General features: G+C 39.9%; 1 pseudogene; it reads right to left on the bottom strand.

The window, feature by feature from the left end:
* Positions 1-19,799: 19,799 nt before the first annotated feature.
* On the bottom strand, positions 19,800-25,425 carry LOC119046598 (elongation factor 1-delta-like; annotated as a pseudogene).
* Positions 25,426-25,885: the final 460 nt, after the last annotated feature.

The following is a 25,885-nucleotide window of genomic DNA, read 5'->3' on the forward strand; positions in this document are numbered from 1 at the left end:
TTATTCGTTTGATCCACTCATTTACTGAATGACACTTGGGCTGCTTGCATATCCTGGCCATTGTAAATAATGCTGCAAAGAACATAGGGTGCTAATGTTCTTTCAAATCAGTGTTTTAGGGTCCTTGGGGTATATTACCAGAATGCTGGGTCAAAAGGCAGATCCATTTTTTAATTTTTGAGGTATCTCCATACTGCTTTCCACAGTGGTTGCACCAATATTAATAGGAATTGCATTGAATCTATAGATTGCTTGGTGTAGTATGAACATTTTAGTGATGTTAATTCTTCCTATCAATAAATGCGTTATATGCATCCTCTTATTTATATCTTCTTCAGTTTCTTTCTTAAGTATCTTATAATTTTCAGAGTATATGTCTTTTACATCTTTGGTTAGTTTTATTCCTAGGTATTTTATTCTTTTTGAAGCACTTATGAATGGGATTGTTTTCTTAATTGCCCTTGTCTGTTAGTTTGTTATTGGCATATAAAAATGCAACTGATTTCTGGATATTAATTTTGTATTCTGCTACTTTGCTGAATTCATTGATCAGTTCTAGTAGTTTCTTGGTGGAATCTTTGGGGTTCTCTATGTACAAAATCATGTCATCTGCAAATGAAATCAGTTTTACCTTTCCTTTCCAGTTTGGATGCCTTTTATTTCTTCTTCTTGTCTGATTGCTGTGGCTGGGTCTTCCAGTACTAAGTTGAAATAAAAGAGATGAAAGCGGACATCCCTGTCTTGTTCTTGATCTTAAGGGAAGTGCTTGTAGTTTTTGCCCATTGGGTATACTGCTAGTAATGGGTCTGTCATATATGACCTTTATTATGTTTAGGTATGTTCCCCCTAATCCCACTTTGCTGAGAGTTTTTATCATAAATGCATGCTGGATTTTATCAAAAGCTTTTTCTGCAACTATTTATATGATCATGTGTTTTTTTACCCTTCATTATATTTATGTGGTGGATCACATTTATTGGTTTGAGAATGTTGTACCAACTCTACATCCCTGGAATAAATCCCTGTTGATCATTGTGTATGATGTTTTTTATGCATTGTTGTATTCAGTTTGCTAATTTTTTTTGTTGAGAATTTTACCATGTATGTTCATCAGTGATATTGGCCTATTATTTTTCTTCTTTGTAGTGTCTTTATCTCATTTTGGAATTAGGATAATGCTGACCTCATAAAATGAGTTTGGGAGCCTTCCCTCTTGAATTTTATGAAATAGTTTGAGAAGGAGAGGTGTTAGTTCTTCTCAGAATGATTGGCAAAATTCACCTGTGAAGCCATCTGGTCCAGGACTTTTGTTTGTTGGGAACTTTTTGAGTATTGCTTCAGTTTCATTAGGTGTAATCTTTCTATTCAGATTCTCTGATTCGTACTGATTTACTTTTGGAAGAGTGTATATTTCTAGGAATTTATCCATTTAATCCAGGTTGTCCAGTTGGTTGGCATATAATTGTTCATAATATTTTCTTACAATCCTGTATGTTTCTTTGGTGTCAGTTGTTATTTCTCCTCTTCATTTCTGAGTTTATTTATTTGGGTTCACTCTCTTTTTTTCTTAATAAGTCTGGTTAAAGGTTTGTTAATCTTGTTTATCTTTTCAAAGAACCAACTCTTTGATACATTTATCTTTTGTATTTGGTTTTTTTTTTAGACTCTATTTCATTTATTTCTGCTCTGATCTTAATTGTTTCCTTCCTTCTACTCACTTTGGGGTTTGTTTGTCATTCCTTTCCAGGTTTCTTTAAGTGTGAAGTTAGATTGTATATTTGAGCTTTTCCTTGTTTTCCTTCCTTCCTTCCTTCCTTCCTTCCTTCCTTCCTTCCTTCCTTCCTTCCTTCCTTCCTTCCTTCCTTCCTTCCTCCCTTTTCTTTCTTTTTATTTTTTTTTTTGAGACAGGCCTATAATGCTATGAATTTCCCTCTTAGGACTACTGTCCCAGTGTCCCACAGATTTTGGACTGTTGTGTTCTCATTTTCAGTTGTTTCAAGGTATCTTCTGATTTATTCCTTGATCTCATTGTTGACCCATTCATTGGCTAATAAAATGTTATTTAACTTCCCTGCCTTTGTGTGTTTTTTAGTATTCTTCTTGTGATTAATTTCTACTTTCATAGCATTGTGGTCAGAAAACATGCTTGATATGATTTCAGTCTTCTTAAATTTATTGAGACTTGTTTTGTGTCACACTCTGTGTTCCATCCTAGAAAACAATCCATGTGAAGTTAAAAAGTGTGTATATTTTGCTGCTTTGGGATGAAATGCTCTGAAGATATAAATTAAATTCATTTGCTCTAGTGTGTTGTTTGAGGCCACTGTCTTCTTGTTTATTTTCTGCCTAGAAGATCTATTCATTGAAGTCAATGAGATGTTAAAATCCCCAACTATGACTGTATTTTTGTCAATCTCTTCCTTTATGTCTATCAAGATTTACTTTACATATTTAGGTGCTCCTATGTTGGGTGCATAAATGGTTAGTAAGGTTATATCCTCTTGTTGGATTCCTCCCTTTTCATTATGTAGTGTCCTTCTTTGTCTCTTACTATAGCCTTGGTTTTACAGTCTATTTTGTCAGATATATGTACTGCTACTCTCAGCTTTTTTTCTTTTCTATTTGCATGAAATATCTTTTTCCAACCTTTTACTTTTAGTCTGTGTGTATCTTTCCATCTGAGATGGGTTTCTTGGAGGCAGCATATATATATATGGATCTTGTTTTCTTATCCATTCAGCTACCCTCTGTCTTTTGGTTGGAGTATTTAAGCCATTTTCATTTAAGGTGATTATTAATATATATGTATGTAGTGACATTTTATTGTTAGACTATTTTCCCTGTTTTTTTCTTTCACCTCTTCTCCTCCTCCTCCTCCTCCTTTTTTCCTCCTCCTCCTCCTCCCTCTGTCTTTCTCCCTCTTTCTTCTTTCTTTTTCTTCCAGCAAGCCTTTTAACAATTGTAGCAGTTGGTTTGGTGTAAACAAACTCCTTTATTTTTTTCTTGTCTGGGAAGCTCCTTATTTCTCCTATGATTTTAAATGATAGCCTTCCTGGGTAAAGTAGCCTTGGTTGTAGGTCCTTACTTTTCATCACCTTGAATATTTCATGCTACTCCCTTATGGCCTGAAATATTTCTGATAAATGATTAAATGACAGTGTAATTGGTGCTCCCTTGTATGTAAATACCTGCTTTTCTCTTGCAGCTGTTAGGATTCTCTCCTTATCTCTAAGTCTTGTCATTTTAATTATGATGTGTCTCAGTATATGCTTCTTTGGATCCAATTTGTTTGGGATTCTCTGAGCTTCCTGGACTTGTATGACTTTTTCCCTTCACCTGATTAGGGACATTTTCAGTCATTATTTCTTCAAATAGGTTCTCAATCCTTTACTCATTCTGTTCTCTTCCTAGTATTCCCATGAGGTGGACATTATTACTCTTCATGTTGTGCAAGATGTTAGTTAAGCTCTCATTTAAATTTTTCTTCTTTTTGCTGCTCTGCCTGATTGTTTTATTTTACTTTGTCTTCCAAAATATTTTTTAAATATATTTTATTGATTATGCCATTACAGTTGTCTCATTTCCCCCTTCATTCCCCTCCACCCTACACACCCCTCCCCTATCATTCCCCCTTTAATTTATGTCCATGTGTCACAATTTCTTTAGATTCTATATTTCCCATATTACTCTTGCCCTCCCTCCTGTCTATTTTCTACCTACCATCTATGCTACTTATTCTCTGTACCTTCTCCTTCTCCCACTCCCCTATTGCTAACCCTCCATGTGATCTCCATTTCTATAGTTCTGCTCCTGATCTAGCTGTTTTCTTTGCTGTTTTTTTTAGGTGTGGTTGTTAATAACTGTGAGTTTGCTGTCCTTTCACTGTTCATCTTTTATCTTCTTTTTCTTAGATAAGTCCCTTTAACATTTCATATAATAAGGGCTTGGTGATGACGAACTCCTTGAATTTGATCTTATCTGAGAAGCACTTTATCTGCCCTTCCATTCTAAATGAAAATTTTGCTGGATAAAACAATCTTGGATGTAGGTCCTTGCATTTCATGACTTGGAATACTTCTTTCCAGCCCCTTCTTGCCTGTAAGGTGTCTTTTGAGAAATCAGCTGACAGTCTGATGGGGACTCCTTTGTAGGTGACTGTCCCCTTATCTCTTGCTGCTTCTAGGACTCTCTCCTTCATTTTAATCTTGGCTAATGTAATTATGATGTGCTTTGGTGTGTTCCTCCTTGGGTCCAACTTCTTTGGGACTCTCTGAGCTTCCTGGACTTCCTGAAAGTCTATTTCCTTTGCCAGATTGGGGAAGTTCTTCTTTATTATTTAATCAAATAAGTGTTCCACTTGTTGCTCTTCCTCTTCCCTTCTGGTACCCCTATAATTCAGATGTTGGAGCATTTAAAGATGTCCTGGAGGTTCCTAAGTCTCTCCTCATTTTTTTGAATTCTTGTTTCTTCATCCTTTTCTGTTTGGTTGTTTTCTTCTTCCTTCTGGTCTACTCGATTGATTTGAGTCCTAGTTTCCTTTTCATCACTATTGGTTTCCTGTGCATTTCCCCTCATTTCAATTAGTTTCGCCTTCATGTGTTCCTCTAATTTGTGACTAAAATCAACCAGTTCTGTGAGCATCCTGATCACCAGTGTTTTGAAATGTGCATCTGATAGGTTGGCTATCTCCTTGTCACTTAGAAGTATTGGCTCTGGGGCTTTGAGCTGTTCTTGAGCCATAATGTTTTGTTCAGGTCGCACTGGTCTGCTTCGTTGTTGCCGGACTTCCATACAGGTCAATTTTCTGTGTTTTGGTTGTGTTTTTATTACTAAAACTTTGTTGTCTGTAAACTTGGTTGTGCGAGGAGGCACAGTGTTTCCACCTACACATCCATCTTGGCCCGGAGACTCTGTCTTCCAAAATATTGATTCAATGCTCTGCTTCATCTAAGTTACTGTTTATTCTTTTCAGTGTATCATTTATCTCAGATATTGCATTCTTTTATTTCTCACTGGTCCTTTTGTGTGGTATCTATATTTTTTCATGCTGTTGAGTATCTTATAATCATTACTCTAAACTTTCTATCTGATAAATTATTGTCTCCATTTCTTCTAGTTCTTCTGGAAAATTCTCTTGTTCTTTCATTTGAGGTCTATTTCTTTATCTTTCCACTTTGACTATTTCTTTGTATTTTCTGCCTTAGATGTTAAGATAATCAGTCATCAAACCAATGATTTGTTAATGTAATCAAGCTGTAATCAGCAGTCTGGCTTAAGAACCACAGGGTCAGTGGAGTAATTCTTGTGGGCAGAACTATTGCTGCCCCTCAGGCTGATGCCATTCAGAGAGGAGTGCTCTGCCTGAGAGAGATGGCTCCTGCAGCATGGGGGATGACTCAGCACTGGATCCAGGTGGCTGATCCCTCAGTTGTCTCCCCAGAGCCACCAATCCCAGACTCTCTTCAAGCGTCTGTGGTTCATTCTGCCCTCCCTCTGCTGGCACCCAGGGTAGGAGGCTGCAAATGAAAATTTGTGCTTTGGCCCTTTAAAAGGCTCTCTGCATCTCCAGCTGACTCTCCCTGTGTGACAGAACCCTCGCTGCTTTTTACAACTGGATGTTATCTGGGTTCCTTTTTGGCTCTCTTGCTGTAAACTGGTGAGTCCAGCTTGAGATTTAGACTCCACATTTCTCAGGGAGAACACCCCTACCACTGAAATATACCTCCAGCAATTCAGCTGTTACCCATGGGAGCTCAGCAAACGCTCTCACATCTCCTTCATACTCCCTACCAGTCACATTGTACTGAAGTGTTTTCTTCTGTCTATCCATGGTTGTAAGGCTTCTTTCCAGCTAGTGTTCAGTTGGTTATTTAAGATCATTTCTCTACAACTTAGTTGTATTTCCAGATTGGTCATTGAAGGAGGTTAGTGTAGCTTCTACTTACTCCTCTGCCATCTTGGATCTCTTTTCAAATATGTTTTAAATTTCTTGCTCTCTCTTCTCCTTCTGGTGCTTCCATGATGTGAATGTTGGTATACTTGATGTTGTCTGAGAAGGTCCTTGCATACTAGGTTTATTTGGGGGGGGGCTTTTTGTTTTTGCTGTTGTCAGTGGGTGTTTTCTGATTTTTGCTCTTCCAAATCACTGATTTGATTGCTTCATTTTCCTTCACTGTTGATTCCCTGTAATTTATTCTTCATTTCAGTTAGTGTATCCTTCATTTCCGACTGGTTAGTTTTTATGATCTCCATGTCATTTTTCATGCTTTTGAAGTCCTCACTAAGTCCCTTAAGCATTGTTATAGCTATTGTTTTGAATTCTATATCTGGTAGTTTTCTCTCTCCAGGTGCACCCCCTGTGTGGGCTGTGTACACTGTCTCACTGTAGTTAAGCCTTGTTTGCTGTTGGCACATCACTAGTTGGAGGTTAACTCCCAGGCCAATTGGTTCCAAAGACAGGCTTTGGCTATAGTGAAGGAGCTTCTGTGCAGGGTCCAACCCCATGGATTAGAACTTGCTTCAGTGAGGCTTTGGTGTTCACCAAGTCCACCCCTTGAGTGTTATTCATGGAGGTGATTGGTTGGTATTTTGATGTAGTCTGAAGCTATCTACCAGGTGAACTGGCTCTGGAGCCTCCTGGGAGGTGCAAGGTCAGCTGCCATATGTATCCTGCCCAGGGCCACTTGGCATGTGCTACTGAGCTATCTGCAGATGGCTGCTACTTGCACTAGGTTTGGAGGTATGCAGATGAGGCCAAGCTGTGAGCTGAGGCTGGCTGCAACTAGTGCTAGGCCTGGTGCCAATTAGCAAGAGGTACAGGGTACACAGAGGCCAGATGCTGCTTGTCTGAGAGATTTTAATAAAGTTTGAAGCATGAGGCAAGATGGGCCATTTGTATGGAAATGTCACTGGGAGCAGCTTTGGTGGGCCCACAAGTTGAGCCTAGGTCTCAAGAAATCACCAGGGTGGGGTAAATAGTTTGAACCAGGTTTATGGAGACTCAGACATGGCTCCTGACTGCCAGCTCTATAGGGAGGGTTCAGAAAAGGAACAGTGGCCTCTGCCAGCACTTCTGTTGGGAGAAAGCTGTCCCTCCATCTCTTGCCTTGATGCCCAACAATTCATTTCCTCCCTTATGTCCCTGGGGCCTTTTCAGCTGCTGTCCAAGTGCAGGAGCTCAGAGACAGTGAGTCCAAGTAAGTCCATGTGTGGGCCCTTTAATAGGAGCTGCCTGGGACTCCAGAAGCCTTCCACCTCACTCAGTCACAGTCCTCACTGATTTTTACATCCAGAAGTTATGGAGACTTCTGTTCCTGGCACTGCAACCCTAGGCTGGAGTTTGGTGTGGGTCTGGGACCCCTTGCTCCTTAGGGTGTACCTCTACAGCTGAGATATCCCTCCAGATTTTTAACTGCCACATGTGGATGTGGCGCCAGACTGTTTTGCACTTCCTACCAATCTCCCTGTAGCTTCTTTTTTATATCCTTAAGTCCTTATAAAACTTCTGTTCATCTAAATTTCAGGCATTCTGAATGATGGTTGTTCTGTAATTTAGTTGTAATTTTGATGTGGTTGTAGGAGGGTCCAAGAACCATGTTTACCTATGCTGCCATCTTGACTGGAACTGAAGATATTACTACTTCTGAAAATAGTCTCTAGCAAGGCTAAATATTGTAATGAATAAGAGCACATCCAGATTTGGTTGTCATTCCTAGCTGCATCATTCATTAGCTGTATGAGCTTTAATAAATCACTCAAGTATTCAGAGTCTCAGTTTCTTCATCTGTAAAATGGGGGCACTAATGGAATTTAATTCAGAGGGCTGTGTGATAACACATATGAGATTGCTCTGGCCAGCAGAGCAGTCAGCTGGAGCTCAACCACCTTCCTGGAACAAATGGGTTGAGGGGACAAGAGGAGCGAAGAATGGCAGCAAGACAATAAATTCTGATCAAGCTGAAAATTTTATTTTTCTGTACTGGGTATATATATAGAGAAGAAGGGAGAGGAAGGAGATTAGGCTGCTTGCTATTGGCTAGCTTAAGACAAAGGAGGGCCCGCTTATTGGTTACTCGGGTGTAACTTGTACTCGTGGACACCTCATGTGTCTGTAGTCGATTGGCTTGTGGAGCGTGTGCACACGGGGGCTAGCCGGAGGTTATTTGGAAAGTCCTTGTTAATTAGAGGTTCCGATAGTCAACGGACTGTGCCTTGTGGCTAATCACAATGTTCTTAGCTAAAGGCCAGGTGCTCATTTTGGGGAAGTACGAGACCTGGGGCAAGGTTCCCAACATGAGATAATAATTAGTGTGAAGTAACCTTAAAGTGTCTTCTACCTAGTAAATACTGTTGTTATTATTATTAATATTTCCACCACCTTACAAAGTAAGGATGAGTACCCAATTTTACAGTTGAAAAAGTCAATATTTAGAGGGTTCATTTAAGGAACAATTAATAAAATTAAGGTTACAATTTGAAATATGATTAATATGCCCCAAAGCCTGTGATAGTTCCCAGAAACATTATTCTTATTATTTTATTAATATTCTTATTATTTTTAATAATAATAAATAAGGAGCAGAATGTTATTTATCACTTTAAAATAATAACAACATCAAACCCCAAATATGTTCCTTAGCCCTTGAGGTACCCTGGCTGTTCATTTTACTTGCTTTCAACTCCAGGGAAAATGAGTTGTTTGTTACCTTCAGTTTGTTCGAGTTATTTTTTCTGCTTTTTCAAAGTCTACTTCCCCCTTTTAGTAAATTAGTGTTATTTCTGTGAAACAAAGGTGTTTCTGATGTTTCAGCCTTTTCATCTCTAGCTAAGCATCTACCTTTTGGCAAGTTTCTACTTTCAGTTTGATGACTGCTGCCCTAAACACAAGGGCCTCAGGTCTAAGCATTTTCTGGAACTCAACATCTTTGTGAGAATGATGCTAGTGCTGGGCTTGGATTACATAAAAATTTTAGACCTCATGTTTTCAGAAGGCCTACCTGATTCTCTCATCCCTTATATGATGCTGCACTTACACCATTGGCTTGAGGGTTTTTTGTTTTTGTTTTTTTGGCGTATGGCATTGTTGGCTCTGGCATCTGATAATCTCCAGCTTTTGTGATACCTCTTTTTGAAATAAAATGCCCCCTTAGTACTGCTGGCATAAGCCCTGTTTAGTACTGCTGGCATATGGTGTTCCTAGAGCCTCACTGTTGTTACCCTGAAGAGGGGTGAAAGGGAGCACATTTATCTTACTGAACTTGTGGTGAGCAAGGGTTCAGTAGGATTAACGTTGCAGGGAAATAAGTGAAATTGTGAGTGGGAATCATTAATTGCCTGGTCTGAATTTATTTGACAGAAACTTATTGCTTGTGCATTATGAAGAAAGCACTGTGCTGAATACTGCAGGAATACAAAGATATGGTCTCTGTCCTTACAGATAATATGAGTTAATACAGGGCTAAACAACTGTTAAAGTCTTTGTAGAATTTGAAGTCCACAAAAAAGTCTAAAAAAGGGGAAAAGATCAATGGGAATACACTGTCTTTAGGACTGGAAAAAGCCACACAAAGGAAGTTATATCTGACTCTGGCACAAAATATGTGCTCAAGAAATATTTATTAAATTGGGGTTAGACAAATAAAGTATGACAAAGGGCACTATAAATGGAATGAGTGATATGAACAACATGTAGAGGCAAGAACAGTCATAATTTCAGGATGACTATTAACAAATCTAAAGGCAAATGCTGGCGAGGATGTGGAGAAAGGAAACCCTTGTGCACTGTTGGTGGGAATGCAAAATGGTGTAGCCGCTATAAAAAACAGTACGGAGTTTCCTAAAAAAAATAGCACTATCATTTGGCCCAGCAATCCCACTTCTGTGTATTTATCTAAAATAATTGAAACCAGGATCTGAAAGAAATATCTGCAACCCCATGTTCATTGAAGCACTATTTACGATAGCCAAGAAATAGAACCTAACAACCTAAACAACCTAAATGTCCATTGACATATGAATGGATAAAGACAATGTGGTATATACATAAATAAAATACTATTCAGCCTTTAAAAAAGAAGGAAATTCTGCAATATGTGATAATATTGATAAGCCTGGAAGACATTATGCTAAGTGAAATAAGCCAGTCACAGGACAAATGCTCCATGATTCCACTTACAGAAGGTGTCTTTAAATAGTCAAATTCATAGAATCGAAAAATAGATTGTTGGTTTTTGGTAGTGGGAAATAGGGAGTTACTAATCAAATTGCTTAGTTTCAGTTAAGCAAGATAAATAAGCTCAGAATATCTGTATAACATTGTACCTATAGTCAACACACTGTATTCTACACTTAAAATTTTGTTGAGGGTAGATCTCATGTTAAGTGTTCTTATCAAAATAAAGTAAAATAAAATAAAATAAATTAAGAATGTTCATAATGTATACTAAAAACAGGAAGGGCTTTAGGCCAGAGTAAAAGGTGAAGGAAGAGTGGAGAGTGAAGCTGGGATGAAGGATCATGGCCTGGACTGCTAGGCTAAGAATTTGCCTTTTATATAGTACATATTAGGGAGCTGCTGAAGATTTTTGAGCACTAGAATAATGATGTGAATTTATTTACTAGCATAACTATGATGACAGAATTGGTGGCCAAAGTTTTTTTAGTTTTTTTCTTTATTGTTGTTCAAGTACAGTCATCTCCTTTTTCTCCCTACCACTCCCCCTTACCCCAGCCATCCCCACTTTCCACCCTTGATTCTATCCCCCTTTGGCTTTGTCCATGCATCCTTTATACATGTTCCTGACCACCCTTCTTCATTTCCCCCAATTATACCCTCCCACCACCCCTCTGGTTACTGTCCGTTTGTTCTTAGTTTCAGTGTCTCTGGTTATATTTTGCTTGCTTGTTTGTTTTGTTGATTAGATTCCACTTACAACAGGTGAAGAGAGGTTAAAAGAATGAGCATGAAGCTGAATTCAAGACTTCCCCTAAAGAATACTTTTGGTACAATGGTGGGAATAGAAGCCAGATTTAAAAGATATAAAGAGATGAGTGTGTAGTGGAAAGGAGGTGAGCTAGCCTTAGCAACTCGAAGACTCAGGGGCCTGAAGGGATGACTTGTGAAGTCAAACATCTTTGAAGGCAGAGAGGAAGGGGTATACAGAGAGAGAGACACTAGAAATGTGGGGAGAGGCTGGCTAATTCATACAATGCAATTACAGGAGTATAGCTGAGACAGCTGAGGAAGTTAGTGCAAGGGTTTTCCTTGGACAGGAGCATTGCTTTCTTTTTCAGATATGGGACTAAAGGAGGAGAGATGAAAGGAAATATTTTGAGGAAGAGCATGAGCCACAAGAAAAGGAAACAGTAACAAAAGTTGGTATAGGTCTACATATAGAGCTTCACTCTTGTGGCAGAATTCTCAAAACACACATTTGAAAGCTTGCCCATTAGACAAGTCTCTTCCAAAAGAGTTATGGCCTGACTGATTCTCTTCAGGTTAAGTCAGAGACAACCTGACAGCTGCAGTTGGTTCAGCCCTTCTTGCAGTGAGTTGACACCATTTCTGGTGGGCTTCAAAGACAGTATAAATAGCTCTCTCCTGAGAGCAGGCTATGCTTGGCACCTAGGCAGCCTCATTACACAACCAATTAAGCTGCAATCACTTGAAAGGAATTGATGGCAATTCAAGGTCTGCTTGAGTAGACTTTGCATTTCCACATTCACACATACTACAATCTGATATTCAAGGAGATCTCTACCACTGAAAGGGGATGATATAAACATGACCTTAGAAACAGAAGATTCTTTCACTTTCTCTAAGATGGAGTCTCAGAAGATCTTATGCATTAGATGGTAGTCAAGATCCCTCTAATCTTTCTGAATATAAAGGAGTCCTTGAAACTCTTTAAATTATAGGAAGCTCAATATTTTTGCTCTGTTTCACCTCTCTGGGGTAGGAATGTCAGTTCCTCAGTGTCTGTCCTTTCTGGGGGTTTGTAAGTGAGGTCCCCAGATATTGAGCACAGTAAACCAAAGTCTGGGTTTTCCCCATAGAGAGGCTACAGTCTTATTGCAAATACATCTTTCCGAAACTACTTTAGCTGGTTCCACTGAAATAAACTGGGAAATGACCCAACAGAAGGACTGAAGTGGGATGGGGCTGAGGGAAGTGTGTCAGTTATGCCACTGCATCAGGAGCAGCCACACTGGGCCTTTTGCTTTATGAGGGAGAATGTTGACTTTTAGAATGCAACACACTTTCCCATCTACTTAAATGTGTTATATAAATAAATTGCTTTGCTCTTGAGGGACCTTGGGACCTTGTACTCTTTGGCTCAGTGAGAAACTGGTTGATTAGAGTCCAGAAAAGCTGTCACTGTGGAATCTAATAGAGTTTCAGTGTGGGAATATTAGGGGTCAGACGCAACCTTACATTAGTTAGTCCATCTTGTCATTAGATGACATGGATATTACTACAAAGAGTAAATCTGTGGGGAGCACAAAGATTAAAGCTATAAACTGGCTAGAAGAAGTAAGAAATTTCAGTGTGCAGGCAAGTGCTTCTATTCAGTGTGTGAACACCAAACCACTCTGTGAATAGTTCAGACTTCCTGGTTTACTCTAACCTCATAGCACTTTATACTCTTTGAAATACTGTAAACTTTGAATTACTCATTAGTTCTCATTAAACAAGTTCAGGCTTTAATTTCTTAGTAGCCCCAGCTGACAAGAGTTAACACCAATAGACTAATTTTAATGCCGGCCTGAAAAACAATTAGGAAGGCTTTTCTGCTGTCAAAAATCACCTACTGCATTCTGAAACCAAATCTACTGTGCTTGTGGATTTTCTATTGTTTTGTATAATCTGCATTACTGCTTTTGTTTCTTTCCTGCAGTACAAGGCACACCAGGGCTTATTATTATCCTGGCTCCCCTACGGACTGGCTGTGTGATCTTGGTCGAATTACTTAACTCCTCTGAACCTCAGTTCCTCCTATATAAGAGAGAGCTAATAATGGGACTTACATCTGAGGACTGTTGGGGGTGTTCAGTGAAATGATGCATTTTCAGTGGTTAGTATAGGGTAGATACTAAGTAAATTATAGTTTTTTAAATAATAACAATAACAGCCATTTAAATAAAAAATGTAACAATTGATATGTGAGTACTTTGAAGCTTAATTCATTTTATTTAGCCTGATTAAAGGTGTTTTGAAACAGAAAGCATAAACATGAGGACAGGACTTCCACCAAGATGGAGGCATAGGTGGAGACGCCGTGCTTTCTCACACAACCAAGTTTAGAGACAACAAAATATTAGCAACAGAAAACATAGCCAGAACACAGAAAACTGAACTTTTCGGAAGTCTTATAACAACAAATTCTTCAGCCTGACTGGTAAGAGGGGCGAAGCCAGCAGCTGGCAGAGTGGGGTTGCACAGGAAAACTCAGTCAGATGGACTTAGGCGTGCAGATCCCAGGCATGGGGTTGCAACAGGCGGACCCAGTGAGCGACCCAGTGAGCAACTGGCAGACCCAGTGAGGGTGCAGGGCGGCGGGCTGACTGTGGTGCACATTCCTGTGCAGATAGACCAGTGAGGGAGTGGGCGCTGAGACGGGACCGAGCAGGCCCCAGCAGCAAGAGGCAGCAGAGGGGGCTGCTATTTACCCGCTCTGACCCCGCCCCCACATACAGCATCACAACCCAGCAACCTGGGCAGCCCCACCCTGGTGAACACCTAAGGCCCGCTCCTCATACTTAATGGGCACGAACAGACCAAAAAATGGCTCAAGAAGATCTCAAAGCCCCAGAGCCCATAACTCTAAGCGACAAAGAAATAGCAAAACTTTCAGATGCACAGTTCAAAACACTGGTGATCAGGATGCTTGAAGAACTGGTTGATTTTAGTCACAAATTAGAGGAACATATGAAGGCGAACCTAATTGAAATGAAGGGAATTGTACAGGAAACCAATAGTGATGAAAAAGAAACTGGGACTCAAATCAAGGAAGTGAACCAGAAGGAAGGAAAAAAATGACCAAATAGAAAAGAATGAAGAAACAAGAATTCAAAAAAATGAGGATTTAGGAACGTCCAGGACATCTTTATTTTTTTTTAATTTTTTTATTGATTATGCTGTTACAGTTGTTCTATTCCCCCCTTCATTCCCCTCCACCCTACCCCCCCATCCACACCATTACCCCCCCTTTAGTTTATGACCATGTGTCTCAAGTCCTTTAGATTCTATATTTCCCATGCTATTCTTGCCCCCCCCATATATTTTCTATCTACTGTCTATGCTACTTATTTTCTGTACCTTCCCCCCCATCTCCTCCTCCCACTCCCCTGGTGCTAACCCTCCTTGAGATCTTCATTTCTATGTTTCCACTCCTGATCTAGCTGTCCTTTTAGTTTGCTTTTCTATTAGGTGTGGTTGTTAATAACTGTGAGTTTGTTGTCCTTTCACTGTTCATGTTTCTTTAACTTCTTTTTCTTAGATAAGTCCCTTTAACATTTCATATAATAAGGGCTTGGTGATGATGAACTCCTTGAATTTGATCTTATCTGAGAAGCACCTTATCTGTCCTTCCATTATAAATGAAAGTTTTGCTGGATAGAGCAATCTTGGTTGTAGGTCTTTGGATTTCATGACTTGGAATACCTCTTTCCAGCCCCTTCTTGCCTGTAAGGTCTCTTTTGAGAAATCTGCTGACAGTCTGATGGGGACTCCTTTGTAGGTGACTGTCCCCTTAGCTCTTGCTGCTTCTAGGATTCTCTCCTTCATTTTAATTTTGGCTAATGTAATGATGATGTGCCTTGGTGTGTTCCTTCTTGGGTCCAACTTTTTTGGGACTCTCTGAGCTTCCTGGATTTCCTGGAAGTCTATTTCCTTTGCCAGATTGGGGAAATTCTCCTCTATTATTTGTTCAAATAAGTTTTCCACTGGTGGCTGTGCCTTTCCCCCTTCTGGTACCCCTATAATTTGGATGTTGGAGCGTTTAAAGATGTCCTGGAAGTTCCTAAGACTCTCCTCATTTCTTTGAATTCTTGCTTCTTGACTCTTTTCTGTTTGGCCATTATTTGCTTTCTTCTGGTCCACTGCATTGATTTGAGTCCCAGTTTCCTTTTCATTGCTATTGGTGTCCTGTGCAATTCCATTCATTTCAATTAGTTTCGCCTTCATATATTTGTCTAATTTGTGGCTATAATCAACCAGTTCTGTGAGGATCCTGATCACCAGTGTTTTAAACTGTGCATCTGAGAGTTTTGCTATTTCTTCATCGCTTAGATCTATGGGCTCTGGGGCTTTGAGATCTTGTGACATTTTTGGTCTGTTCTGGCCCTTTAAGTGTGAGAAGCGGCGCCTTGGACTCCAATGTCTCTGGGTTGTGATGCTGTATGTGGGGGCGTGGTCAGAGCAGGGAAATGGGGGCGCCCTCCACCGCCGCCTGCCTCGGGGATCCACCGGGCCCAGTCCAACTGCCCACCCCCTCGCCCATCCGCTTGTGCACAAATGAGCGACCACAGTCAACACGCAGCACCGCTTCCCCACTGTCTCCTTCGCAGTCTCGCCTGGTGGCTTGCTCGGTCGCTCACTAGGTCCAACCCTGCGCCTGGATTCCGCGCGTCTGGATTCCATGCACCTGAGTCCGTCCCACCAAGTCCTCCTGTGCAACCCCTCACCCGCTGCTGGTCTCGCCCCTTACCGGTCAGGCTGAAGAATTTGTTGTTAACGGACTTCTGAAAAGTTCAATTTTCCATGTTCTGGCTGTGTTTTCTGTTGCTAATATTTAGTTTTCTCTAATCTTGGTTGTGTGAGAAGGCACGGCACATCCACCTATGCCTCCATCTTGGCGGAAGTCTTCCAGTACATCTTTAAATGCTCCAACATCTGAATTATAGGGGTACCAGAAGGGGAAGAGGATCAGCCACCAGTGGAAAACTTATTTTAACAAATAATAAAGGAGAATTTCCCCAATCTGGCAAAGGAAATAGACTTCCTGGAAATCCAGGAAGCTCAGAGAGTCCCAAAGAAGTTGGATCCAAGAAGGAACACACCAAGGTACATCATAATTACATTAGCCAAGATTAAAATGAAGGAGAGAATCCTAGAAGCAGCAAGAGATAAGGGGACAGTCACCTACAAAGGAGTCCCCATCAGACTGTCAGCAGATTTCTCAAAAGAGACCTTACAGGCAAGAAGGGGCTGGAAAGAGGTACTCCAAGTCATGAAATCCAAAGACCTACAACCAAGATTGCTCTATCCAGCAAAACTTTCATTTAGAATGGAAGGGCAGATAAAGTGCTTCTCAGATAAGATCAAATTCAAGGAGTTCATCATCACCAGGCCCTTATTATATGAAACGTTAAAGGGACTTATGCAAGAAAAAGAAGATAAAAAAGAGGAAAAGTGAAAGGACAGCAAAATCACAGTTATTAACAACCACACCTAAAACAAAAGCAAAGTAAAAGGACAGCTAGATCATGAGCAGAAACATAAAAATGAAGATCTCAAGGAGCGTTAGCCACAGCGGAGTGGGAGGAGGAGAAGGGGGGGAGAAGGTACAGAAAATAAGTAGCATAGACAGTAGGTAGAAAATAGACAAGGGGGAGGGCAAGAATAGTATGGGAAATATAGAATCTAAAGAACTTGAGACATGTGGTCATAAACTAAAGGGGGTAATGGTGTGGATGGGGGGGTAGGGTGGAGGGGAATGAAGGGGGGGATAGAACAACTGTAATGGCATAATCAATAAAATAAAAAAGAATCAATTAAAAAAATAAAAAAACATGAGGACAGAGGGGTAAATAAAGAAATATATATATATACATTTTTTTCTTTGCATCTTAAGTTTTCATAATTAAGATTTTAAGCTAAGTTACAATGAGAAGGGTGTGATAATCTACCTTTTGCTAAAATTCTCAAAACTCAAATAAGGCTATAATGAACTTCTGTGGTTTGTCACATAACTTATAATGTCACTATTACCATTGGTAAAATACATTTATATTTTAAATATTATTAATTTTTTAGAGAGGGAGGGTGGGAGAAAGAGAGAAAAGAAGATGTGCGAGAGAAACATCAAGTGGTTGTACCACACCCATGCCCCAGCCAGAGCAACAATACATATTTTAAAAAATGAATTAAATGGTGGAATCCAGGATTCTATACTTGGTATTAGCTGAAATATCCAGCAGCTTGTTTATCTTTGATCCATCATTTTTTTTTCTGATGGACACAAGAGAAGAATTGGCACCTGGATATCCTATAAAACTGCAGTTTCTTGGGCTCTTATCCTCCAAAATTCAGGTTAAGGAGGATTGGAATGGGACCCAGGAATCAGAAGCACCATAGATAATTGAGATGCCAGGGTCCAAGAGTCCTACTTGGAAAACCATGAGTCAATGGGATTCATTCTCTTCCTACCTCAATGGCACTCCTGGTCATTCCATGCTGCAAATCAGTCTGCAGCCTGAGATCCCTTAGTATTCTTTAGTTGGCATGGCTTTAGAGCTCTAGTTCCCCTCTATTCATCTCCTGCAGAGTAGAAATTAGCCCTTAAACAAGGTTTGCCCTCTCCTCCTGATGTGAGTTCACCCCAACACCATGCATCATTAGCATGATTGTCTCCCAATTTCTGATTTAGATACAAACATGACACCAGCAATCATGTTTCATATTCGACTTGTAATTGAATGCAATATTTTGAGCATGTGCCCTGATTGAAGGTCATTTCCATGCGATAATGAGTGTTGACAATAACAATCTCCTTGGGATGTTTTTCTTTTGCCTTATAGCTGCATGTCCTGTCCCAACTTCGCTTCCCCACTAGGAAAGCATTACATCTGCATCTGCTATTTATTATGCCTTGATTTTCTCATCAAATGCATGTATGCACTTATTTGGAGCATCTGTTGTTAATTGGCTGCCTCCCATGGCTAGTCCTTCTTGGGCTCTCTCTGTCCTCCAACAATTCCTTTAAGCCACATGGTCACTTGGAATGGATTGATAAAAAAATTATCTGTGAACTGCTTTTGCAGAAGACTGAGTTTTATTTTTTGCCATCAGTACTTTATAATGAGACCTCGTTTGGATATAGGAGCAAACAAGATTTGTCTGCTTTAGATTACGTTGTATTCATACTTGGAAGCAAAAAAAAAATAAGTCTATGGTATCAGTATCCTGATTGTCACCTGTGCCTTCTATTGAATCTATAAAATTATTTTCTTGTTTTGTTGTTTTGTTGCTTGTGCTTATTTTGAGACTTAGAAGATTTCTGAGGAATATGTTTTGGTTGGTGGCTGCATAAGGTAGATGTGCTGTCTCTAGATATAGTTATAGTTTTTGAGTATTATTATAGGTTCCCTACTTGTGTAGCACTATCCAGCTATATCCTCTCATCTCACCATTAAGCCAATGCATTTGAGCCATGTTAATATAGGCCCTTTATATTATTGCCTTGGTAATACAGCTGTCACTACAATCTCAAAGGACAGTAACAGGATCTAGGGATAATTTTTCCCCCAAACATCAAAGCCAAGAAATTTATAGCAGTGACTAGCTTCCTCCTAATCCTGGCACTGTTGCAGTTACTAAGAATTGTCAGTGCACATGTAGTACTAATCTACACTGGGAAATACACAGATCAGATCTCATGACAGATGCTTGGAAATTTTTATAAACAGGGACCTTCACTTTTAATCCTCTTGATGGTGTTTTCCCAGGGCTGTGTTGTGCTGCTGAAATTTAGATGACTAAAAGTGTGCTGTGAAGACTGTATTGAGGTCAAGAAGAAACAGGGATTATTTAGCCATGAATAAAGTGATCGATGATGAAAATTGGTGTAACTTTATAGAGGGCATTATTAATGGGTACTTGGCCATAATGCAAATATCTATGGCTTTGGCATTACCCAGTCTTGGGTTTGAATTCTGTGTGATTTTGAAAACACGACCTCAGTTTACTGAGCCTCAGATTAAAAAAATAAATATGATAAATTTCAAATATTCCAAAGGTAGAAAAGAACAATATAGCAAACACAAATGTACTCACCCCCAAGTTTTAAAATAATTATATATCACCAATACAGTTGTAGCCTCATGTATGTCCTTCCCCAACTACATTTGAGTCCTTGCTCCATGACCCTGCCACTCTCCCCAGTCTGGGGAGCAATTAACACTTAAAGCAATTAACATTGAAAAGTCAAAAAGATTCTAACCTATAGAAAGTAAAATTACTCCTGAAAGGGCAGCAATTGGTAGAGACTCTCTTATTGTAGGGTTAGTATATTTACTGAAAGATTAGCAAAAGGGCTTTTTAGGGAAGTCATGGATGCTATTTTTACTTTAAATATATAAATTAGAATCTGCTGGGAAAATATTAGATTTCTGGTAGTCTGCATTGTTTTCTAAACTAGGCCAGATTAGTTAGTTCTTGTATTGAGTTCTTAGTATATATTGGCTCTATGTGGTTGTGATGGCTTTAGGGGCACTTGGCTGAGTCACAGTGCCCATATATTTGGTCAAACATTATTCTGGATATTTCTGTGAAGTTTTTTTTTGGGGGGGGGTGATGATAACATTGAAATTGGTGGAATTTGAGTAAAGAAGATAACCCTTCATAATGTGGATGGACCTCAGGTGATCAGTTGAAGGCCTTAAGATAACACATATTGACTTTCCCTTTAGAATAATATTCTGTCTAGATGTGTATTCTTCTTTTTTGTTTGACAACTCTTTTTTTTAGTGGAAATCTGAGTCTTAAAGAGCAGCAGGGACAGTAAGCTCCCTGCTAGGGCTTAGATTTTGCTGAAAGCAGCAATGTCAACACTCTGCACTTGCTCCTCGAACTTGGTGATCTCCTCTTCCAGCAGGTTGGTCCCTACCTTATTGTCCTTCACCACACACTGGATCTGCAGCTTAAGGATGCCATAGTCCACTGGCACCAACTTGGAGCACACCCAGGTCAGCCCATCCAGCTGGATGGAGTGCATACAGGCCTCCAGTTGGGCCTTCTTGTCATCCCAGGGCTTAACATCCAGGAGGATGGAGGACTTGGCTGCCAGTGTAGGCTTCTTGGCCTTCTTCTCTGTGTACTGCTGAAGCCATTCCTCCCACAGCTTGATGGCCTCCTTGTCATCCTCCTTGTTACTGCCACACAGGTCAGTGTCATTGTCCTCATCGTCCTCTGCAGTGGTGCCTGCCTTCTTGGTGGGAGGCTCCACTTGGCACATGGGAGACATTTGCTGGGCCTGTGGGGCTGTGGCCTTGAGGGTGGGCATGGTCCTCTCCAGCACACTCAGATGGCTTCCAGCTTGGAGATGGCCTGTTGCAGGTTCTGTACCATGCCTCCCAGGCACTTGTTTTCCACCTCCAGGCTGGTGATCTGGATGATGAGCTCTTTTTGGTCTCCACCAGGCCATAGATGTTCTCTCTGGCTCTTGCAGTGTCCTGGAGAATCATGCTTGCGTTGTTCTTCTGGCATGAGGAGCCAGCCACAGGCCCATTCATCAGCTTCTGGAATGTCCTTTCTGCATCAAATAAAATCTTTAAAAATATTTTATTTATTTATTTTTGGAGAGAGGAAAAGGGAAGGAAAAAGAAAAGGAAAGAATCATCAGTTGTATGGTTGCCTCTCAGTGTCCCCCATCAGGGACCTGACCCACAACCCAGGCATGTGCCCTGATCGGTAATCAAACCCATGACCCTCTGGTTCACAGGCTGGCACCCAATCCACAGAGCCACACCAGCCAAGGCCCATGGGTCCTTTATACACATTCCTTGACTTGACCCTTTCCCTTCCTTTCCCCTGTTATCTCCTTCTCCCCTCCCCTCTGTTTATAGTCAGTTTGTTCTTTATTTCCATATTCTATTTTGCTTGCTTGTTTATTTTGTTGATTAGGTTCCACTTATAGGTGAGATCATATGGTATTATTCTGTCTACATGTAAGGAAACTGAGTCTCAGAAAGGATGAATAGTGTGCTGCTGGTTTCACAGCTACTACGTAACAGAGCTGGGATTCAATCCAGGCCTATTTGACTCTATTACGCTATGCTGCTTTGTAAGAGTTCAATTTGGCCCTGGCTGATGTGGCTCAGTTGCTTGGTGTATCATCTCAAAGACCAAAGAGTTGCAGGTTCAATTCCCAGTCAGGGCACATACTCAGGTTGCAGGTTTGATCCCTGGTTGGGGCACATTTGAAAAGGCAGCCAATTGATTCTTCTCTCTTGCATCAATGTCTCTTTCTTTCTCAAAGCAGTGAGAAAATGTCCTTGGGTGAGGATAAAAAAATTTTTTTTAAGAATTTAATTTAATGATTCAGTTATTCAAAGGGAACACTGAGTAGTCTTGTTTGGCTACAACATATAGTATATACAGGAAAATAATGGGTCAGAAAACTAGAAAAGTACAATTAGGCCAGATTATTGGAGGGGGGTGCTTAAATGCCCACCTGAGGAATCTATACTTAAGTATTTTGATTTTGCTGATGAGAAAACTGTGAAACTAAGAAAGCTTCCCATGGCTCCAAGGTTACTAAGTGATGAAACTGGAATTTAACTGAGGTTTAACTGGTACTAGTGTCTGAAGTATCATTTTCTCAAAATTGCCTCCCTACTGTACCCACAACTGCTCCCTATCTGCTGGCTGTCTACTAATCATTAAAAAAAGCCCAAGAAAATAAAATACATATTTTGAGTACTTACTATGTGCCATAAACTGGACAAACTGCTCTGCATTCACTAGGTCATTTAGCTAGCAGTGCAGTAAAGGAGAGCACTAAATATAAAAGTAAAATACTTTTACTTTATAAATGAAGGGACTGTATCTCAGAGAGTTAGAGTAATTTGCCTAAAGTTGTACTGTGAATAATTTGTATAGCTATGTACACAGTGGTGATAGTTGAAGCTCCAGGAGGACATGTGGTCATTGAGGAAGATAATTTGGGGCAGGGAGGGCAGAGAGAGATAGACAGAGCACTTATAAGGGCACTAATCCCATTTTGACCTCACCCTCATGACCTCACCCATCTAAACCCTATTACCTCTCCAAATCTCCATCTCCAGATACCATCATACTGGGGTTTAGGGCTTCAAAATATCAATTTTGAGGGGACAGAGTTCAGTCTGTAGCAGGAGGGGAGAGAAAAGAAGAGAAAGAGAGAATGACAACTGAACAGAACTTGAGAGTCTACATGAAGACAGAGGAGTAGGCAAAGAAACCAGTGGAGACAGACACTGGTCAGAACAGTGCTATGAGGATAATGCAGGTAAGTGTTGTGTAGGAAGCAAAGCCAAGAGTGTTGAAGGTTTCTAAGTCACTCCAATGGACAAGGTAACATGGAAGTGCACAAACATTGGATTCGTTCACTAGGGATGCTTCAGAACAGTTGTAACTGGTAGGATGTTGAGGACCGAGGATGGACTGTAGAGAATTAAGGGAGGAGAAGATAGAGCACATCTGTATGTTGAGGTTGGGTGGAGACAGGGCAAACAGGGAGGGAAGATCTTAGGTTGAAGAAAACAAATTTCACATGGGGGGTTACTAAGTGATTTTGAATGACTGACTGGGAGTTGGTAGTAGAGGAGAGACTGGGTTTCAAGCAAATCAGTAGGTGAGGGTGGTAAATCATTAATGGGATGAGTTCCTGAAGGAGACTGAGCAGAATTGCAGAGTTCATCTTTGGACAGGAATATATGTGTGGTGCAAGGGACATACCACAGGTTTCATAGTATTACTGACTTGGTTCTTTGTTCTTGGTTACTAACTTATGACATTGTTGAAGTTGCTTAATCTTTCTCAGCCTCAGTCTCCATAACTGTCAAATGGGGGTAATGATAGGGTCTATTTCTTAGGGTATTTGTGAGAGTCCAATGAAATAATAGATGGGAAAACACCTAGCTTAAAGTCTGGCACATAGGGGTGCTCTATAAAGAAATAATGTAGGGGCCCTGGCTGGTGTAGCTCAGTGGATTGAGCACAGGCCTGTGGACCAGATGATCGTGGTTCAATTCCCAGTCAGGGCACATGCCTGGGTTGCAGGCCAGTTCCCGGTAGGGGACACATGAGAGGCAACCATACATTGATATTTCTCTCCCTCTCTCCTTCCCTTCACCTCTAAAGATAAATAAATAAAATATTAAAAAAATGAAAAAGAAATAATATAGGGAATACAGAGATATTAGGAGGTGAAATTAAGTTAACATATATAAATTGGGCTCATAATTCAATAGGTAGCTTAAGGACCATTGTTTCTTGCCTAGATTGGGTCCACTAGTTCCTCGCTGTGATAGGTATTAGTGCTGCTTACTAATACTGCTGATGCTTTTCCTTCTAAACACAGATTAGGATTATAATTTTCTCCTCTCTTGAAGTTAGATGTGGCCATATGACTTGCTTTGGTAAATGGAATATGACCAAAAGTGATGTGTGTCTCTTCTTAAGTGGAAGCCTTTGTTAGTTCTCAACTCTCCATTGCTCTCTTCCTCTGCCTTGTCAAATGGGGAAGCACTTATTGATAATGGAAATACATTGCTCAGCCATCTAATGGAGGACAGCTGCCCTAAATAGTCATCCAGACCTGCAGTGGACTGTTTGGGAAAGAAAGATTTCACTTATATGTGGCATCTAAAGAACAATACAAACAAACAAAACCAAAACAGACTCACAGATCCATAGAACAGACTGATGATTTCTAGAGGGGAGGAGAGGTTGTGGGCTGGGTGAAAAAGGTGAAGGGGTTAAGAAGTACAGATTCATAGTTACAAAGTAGTCATAAGGATATAAAGTACAGCATAGAGAATATACTATATTTTGCTATGGATAATGTGTGCCGATGTTTTTGTGCACATTATACACAGGATTATTATACCCATGGTATGTAATCATTATACCCATGTATAATGTGCCTCCTTATTTTTTCCTCAGAAATTTGGGCAAAAAGTACACATTATATATGGCAAAATATGGGCAGTCAATAATATTGTAATAACTACATATGCCATCAGGTGGGTACTGGAAACATTGGGGAACACTTTGTAAAGTATAAGAAACTCATGCTATTTTTTTAGATTTTACTTATTTATTTTTAGAGAGAGGGGGAGGGAGGAAGAGAGGGAGAGAAACATTGATTGGTTGCCTTTTGCATGCCCCCAGCTGGGGGGACCAGGAATTGAATCAGTGACCTTTCATTTTGCGGGACAATGCCCAACCCACTGAACCATACCATTCAGGGTGAAACTCATGCTGTTTTAACCCACTAAAATCTTGAGAAATCATTTACTATTACAGCATAACCTGGCCTGTCTTGATTTATATATATATATGCCCCCCCAAATAAAATTAAAGTGTCCCTTAATTTAATACCTAGTAGTGTCTTTGAGGACACAGTTTGAAAGTGAGGATAAAGTTAATGTGACTGATTTTTAATTTGCCAGAATTTATAATCCCCCAAATTAATGTTCTTGCCTTCAAAGTAGTCACTGTGGGATTATGTAATAATTTAAATGATGTTAAAAATAGATATTTAATTACTTTTATAACCCAGCCTCGATATTGATAAATTTGGTCATTTATTGTGCATGTACTAGATACTAAGGGTACCGAGATGAAAAGAAATGTTCTTTCCCCTTCAGGAGATCATATTGTTGTAGCAGGAAATATGTAGGTGTTCTACAACATTGCAATGGATGGCAGGGCCATAGATGAGGAAATGGTCATTTCAACAAGAGATTCATAGAAGGCTTCATAGATGAGATATGACAGATAGATTGGGGTGACAGTGAGGCTATACAGGCAGAGGAACAATGAGCAAAGGCATGGATGTTTGAAGTAGCATGGTACATTCAGATAAGTGGAATACTTCTGTATGTCCACGACCTAGTGTGAGAAGGGGATGCTAAAAGATGTGAGACTGGAAAATGGGTATGGGACAGATTATGGAGGGCCATTCATCATGTTAGCAAGAATTATAACATAGACAGTGTGGTCATGGAACCAGTGGTTCAAAAAAAATTTTTTTTCAGAAGAAAAAATATAATGGCACCAGTTCTTGTTTAGATACAATTGGTGATGTTCTCCAAATGCATCTTAGTTTCTCACTATTCTGAAAGACATTACATTGGTATTTGTCTCCTTAAGTTTCTGATAAGTACAAGTTTCTCTACTTTGTTAAAGGCATCTGTTCTGCTTTCATGTTTTTGTACCATTTTGCATTATGCTTGATATTAAAACTAATTTCAAATTATTTGGGAAGTAATATGAATCCTAAAGTTAGAATGTCACAGAAACATTGAAGTCTAGAATTAGTAGAGTCCTTTGCATATAACTGAGGGCAAGGTATATGGGACATCAGCAAAGCCTACTCTTACAGGTGGGACTTTGTCCTCAGATCCTGTTGAATATTCTTTCATGCTTAAATTTCCCATGTCCTATGTGTGTGAGGGGATGAGGTGAGGGAAGATTTGGATAGTCACCTAAAACACCATGCTGTCATCTCAGATCTCTGATTCTAAGAGTCTACTTCTCCAATATTACATGCTTGGAGCAACCAACCCCAAATGTTCAAATTAAATTTCAGTTTATTCCCTCTAGTTTTGAGTAGTGTTTCTCCTTAAAACTTACAAATGATGCTCATTTACTTCCCTTTTGTATTTTTCAGTTTATTCCATTTTTTTCTTGTGTTATACTTAAGGGTGGAAAAAAATGTTCTGATATTTCAGACACAACACCATTACCCGGAATCAATTTATGTATCCATTGGGTCAAGTGTCTTAATGTCAAAATCTTAATGAAAAATGTAAAAGGATTTGCCATTTGTTCATTTCATAAAAGCATTACAGTTATTGGTATTAGTGGCTTTTTTTGGAGACCCAATAGAACAGTTGT

The sequence above is a fragment of the Artibeus jamaicensis genome, unplaced genomic scaffold (genome assembly GCF_021234435.1).
Source record: "Artibeus jamaicensis isolate MK-2021 breed Jamaican fruit bat unplaced genomic scaffold, CSHL_Jam_final contig_240, whole genome shotgun sequence".
NCBI lineage: Eukaryota > Metazoa > Chordata > Mammalia > Chiroptera > Phyllostomidae > Artibeus > Artibeus jamaicensis.